Below are 4,743 nucleotides of genomic sequence, written 5' to 3'. Positions count from 1 at the left end.
GATTTGATTTCCATTCCTGAAGAGAACCCCTCTCCCTGTCTTCAACCAAATCCCAGTGAAGAGAACCCATCTTTGCCCCAAGAAGAGCCAAATCTCCCTTTACACCATCACCAAGCAGAACACCATCATGATCAGGAAGACACCTCTGTGTTTGTCTCTAACTCAGAAGTAGAACCTGGATCTGTTTGTGATTCAGAAAATCAGTTTTCTGATGAAGAAACAGAGAATGAAGAAGAGAAGAAACAAGAAGATGGTGAAGAAGATCACCCTCAACAGAAGAAAAATGAAACCCCCCATCATAGGACTTCTAAACCCCCAAAGGTTGAGAAGTTGAGGAAGAGCATGAGAGCAAGGAAATTTAGCCAAAAGATGAAAGAAGTCTTTGATCACTAGGGGCTAAAATGGGGCCTGGCTCTAGAGTTCACGTGTATTCTCTCTTGTTGTGCCTGTCTTAAGTTTTGATTTCAAGGGTATTATGTCCTTGTTTGTTCGGCCCCCTTCTTTAGCCATTGTTCTAAGGTTTGGGGCATCGTCTTCTCCCTTTTATTGTAACATCTTTCTTTAATCAATATACTGGTAGGGGTCCGCCTAACCCCAGCTTACCGATCAAAAAAAATCTCAGATTCATCCAAAATTATTTGGTGACAAGAATACTCAAATCTTTATACGTTAGACTGTGAGCTTCGAAAAAACTCTTAACTGGAAAATTTATGCTCTGTTTGGTTGCCGGGTTTTTTTTGTTCCTGGGAGTTTTGTTGGAGAGTAAGTTAAATTTTGGTCCAATCCCATGTTTGGTTGCCTTTTAGCACTTGGTTTATTTTAATCCCACTCTTGTAATGATTACTTGTGGGGTGAATTTTTTAATCCCACTTTTGTAATGATTGCCTTTTCATCCCATCCCAAGATAACCCCAAGAACAAAAATAAACTCAGGAACTAAAAATAAGCTTGAGAAGAATTTTTTTCTACCCAACAGTTCAAGCAACCAAACAAAGGTTTTTTTTTTTCCCACCATATCTCCCAGGGTATTTTTTTCTACCACATAACCAAACATGGGATTTTTATTTTACCAGGATACTTCTAGGACTTTTTTTTTCCCACCTATCTCCCAGGGTATTTTTTTCTCCCACAAAACTCCCACGAACAATAGGTAAGTTAGCCCTTTCATCAACAATCGGTAACAATATGAGTTGAAAACTCTTGTGTGCAAGGTAGTGTTGGTTGTTTTATGCTTAATAAATAACTAAGCTTAGATCTTTCGTATCTAACTTTTAAAATTTATGCTTTTATAAAAAAACAATCATCATTTTGGGGGTTTTCCACACTCAAACATGCTAGTTCTAACAGGAATTTTCTTGAAAAGTTTGGAAAGGAGAAGTGTCACTAAAATTTCTTATTTTCTTAAAACAAGAAAAAAGGTAACTTAAAACAACACTATTCGATTTATATTGACAGGGACCATCAATTTATGATGACATCCCCCTAAATTATCAATAATCATATTATTTCCCTCTAAATTGTGGGAAGAAAAAATTTGTGTAGGCTCCGTTTCTTTCGATGTAAAATTGGACATAAAATTTGTTTTATGTTCATTTTTACAACATAAAACAAATTTTACGTCGAAAGAAACGGAGCTGTTAGAAAAAATTTCCTGTGAAAGTTTTTTTTTTTTTTTGTGGCAATCCAAAAAGGACCTTAAGCGGTCTCTCTCTCTCTCTCTCTCTCTCTCTCTCTCTCTCTCTCTCTCTCATGTGAATATGATAAAGATATTGAATTTAAAATAATATAAAACATAAATAAATAAATAAAATTAAAACAAATCTTTAGGAGGTCATACACGTTGACAAAAATGGAAATTCCAATGGGCGGATTGTGAGAAATCACAATGACAATGTCAATGGGTGATCCTCCGTTTATAATTTAGGTTCATTCTGAATCTCTCTCATTAGACGTGTAGAATGAAGATACGAACAAAATATCTTTATTTGTTGTTTGTTCTTATCAAGTGGGATAAGATAAGAAATTAAAGATAGGGAGAGATAAATGCGCCCCTTTTCATTACTTAGGAAGAGACAAATAGAAGGAAGTAATGATAGGAAAATAGGGCTGCAATTAATCACACGGAAGAAAAGAAAAAGTTGGGTTGGCCTCTTGCATTGCAATGCTTCCCTTAGGATGTAAACATGCTTTTGAGGATGGCTATTGATACAAACAAATTAAAAAAGCTCATCCTCACACAAATGGAAGGCAAGGAAGCTTCTGGCTTAAGGAGTTAATTAAGTTACTTAGGATTCTTTTGATGAAGAAACAACAAGGATAGCTTTGGTAGAGTGCCAAGTTGGATGGGAATTTTCCCTGTCAACTGATTGAAACTCAATTAGATGACTCGGAGGTCCCTACAATGGGTGAGATTGGATGGAATTTCCCCTCCCAAGGAATTATAGCTCATATTAAGAAATCGCAGTCTAAATAGACGGCCAATATCTTGGGATATTTGGCCATTGAAGCAGTTTTCTTGTATGTGGATTTCCCTAAGGAAGATGAGGTTGGATATGGCAGGAAATAGAGTACCCACCAAGGTGTGCCCACTAAGGTTCAATACAGTGACCCGTTGATGCCTCCGACCGCACGTGATTCCATTCCACTGGCAGAAATGGAGAGTATGGTTCCATGATGATAAGGCTCCAAGAGGATCACTTCTTATCCCATCCTTAAAAGCGAGCAGAGCCATTCAATCGGTTTCGTTTCCAAGTAAGGTGGTGGCGGTTGCAGAATTCGAATGTACTGCGTTCATGGCAAAGAAGAGATTTACAGAGAAGATAAATGACCAAAGCACACTAAGAAGACTCATACTTGGTAGCTCCATCCTCATTGAAGCTCTTCTTGTGCTGAGCAAAGACAAGATTTTATTTATTTTTTGTCTCCCAATTTCATTTGATCGCACTCGACAAGTAGAGTCGTTGTAAGTTCTGGAGCATCCCAATTGAAGTGGGAATAGAATCCGTGATGAAGGTTGAATATATACCCAAAGCTTTTAAGTTGATGAGATTCTCGATCTGACTGGGGATGTTACCAGAAATTTGGTTTTGTCCTATTCCCAACAGATAAAGGTAAGTTGAGAGATTGGCTATGGAGTTGGGAAGTGGGCCAGCAAAATGATTACTCTGTATGGACAACTCATTTAGATTACTACAGTTGGTCAAAGAAGTGATAAATTTCAAGTCATCAGCTCTACCAAGGCCTAGGTAATTATAGCTCAAGTCAAATATGAGTAGATTCTTTCCCCATCCAATATTTTCAGGCACCGGTCCGCTAAACTGGTTTTCAGTCATTTCAAGCCATTCAAGACTTGAAACATTGGATAATGAATTTGGAATGTGTTCGGTAAATTGATTAATTCCTAAAACTAGATATTGGAGATTAGGAAGAGAGAATCCCATGTTGGGTGGAAGGGTTCCATGTAACTGGTTATCTGCCACGTCAAAGACCACAAGAAACGAGAGATTATTATAAAAAGAGGAAGGAACCGTACCGGATAATAAATTTACAGAAAGGGAGATCCGTTTCAAGTTATTAATTCGGGTCAGGTCATCTGGGATGTGTCCCACCAAACTATTTTGAAATAAAGAGAGATACATGAGAGATGAAACGTTCCCTAGTTGAGGTGGAATACTCCCTGTAAGATGATTATGTTCAAGAAACAACAAGGATAGCTTGGGTAGAGTGCTAAGTTGGATGGGAATTTTCCCTGTCAACTCATTGTAACCCAATTCGATGACTCCGAGGTCCCTACAATGGGTGACATTGGATGGAATTTCCCCTCCCAAGGAATTATGGCTCATATTAAGATATCGCAGTCTAAATAGACGACCAATATCTTGGGATATTTGGCCATTGAAGCTGTTTTCTTGGAGGTGGATTTTCGGAAGGAAGGTGAGGTTGGATAAGGCAGGAGACAAAGAACCCACCAAGTTCTGCCCACTAAGGTTCAATACAGTGACCCTTTGATGCCTCCGACCACACGTGACTCCATTCCACTGGCAGAAATGGAGAGTATGGTTCCATGATGATAAGGCTCCAAGAGGATCACTTGTTATCCCATCCTTAAAAGCGAGCAGAGCCATTCGATCGGTTTCGTTTCCTAGTAAGGTGGTGGTGGTTGCAGAACCAAATGACGATCACACTAGAATACGAGACCCTCTACTTTTTATTTAAAAAAACAATTTAATATTTAGTATTCGACTGAAAATGGTTAACTACTTGAGGATAAATTCACCCCCTGTAACGGGCACCAGCCGCCCCTCTCACACTGATATCGACCTAACACACTAATATCCACACTTATCTAGTTTGATACTGGCACCACGCACACAGTTATCTATTTTGATACTGACACCACTCACACCGGGACTATTTTTCCACCGTCACTTCACGCGGCAGATAAATTAAGTTTGAAAAGACACGAATACCCTTTATTTATAGAGTGGTATGGCCTATGGGTGGCATTATGATCTTCCCACCCCTCCTTTGGATTTATGGAATCTTGTGGAAAAGTTTGGAAAGGGGAAAAAAAATTAAAATTGCCTATTCTTTACTCATGGAAAAAATAACTTGAACCTACCTTGTTCAATTTTTATTTAGAGAGACCTTCAATTTATGATGATATTCCTCTAAATTAACCATCATCATATGATCTTCCCCCACAAACATGATGTGACGTCAAAACGCATCAAGGTCTGCCCAC

At 38.5% G+C, this 4,743-nt stretch overlaps 1 pseudogene; it reads right to left on the bottom strand.

The window, feature by feature from the left end:
• Positions 1–2,929: 2,929 nt before the first annotated feature.
• On the bottom strand, positions 2,930–4,123 carry LOC143858948 (LRR receptor-like serine/threonine-protein kinase EFR pseudogene; annotated as a pseudogene).
• Between the last annotated feature and the right edge of the window lie 620 nt (positions 4,124–4,743).

This window comes from Tasmannia lanceolata, unplaced genomic scaffold (genome assembly GCF_043159265.1).
Source record: "Tasmannia lanceolata isolate RefF3 unplaced genomic scaffold, GAP_Taslan_0.1 ptg000029l, whole genome shotgun sequence".
Taxonomy (NCBI): domain Eukaryota; kingdom Viridiplantae; phylum Streptophyta; class Magnoliopsida; order Canellales; family Winteraceae; genus Tasmannia; species Tasmannia lanceolata.
Note: the sequence above shows the minus strand (reverse complement) of the source record. Positions and strands in the feature narration are given on the sequence as shown.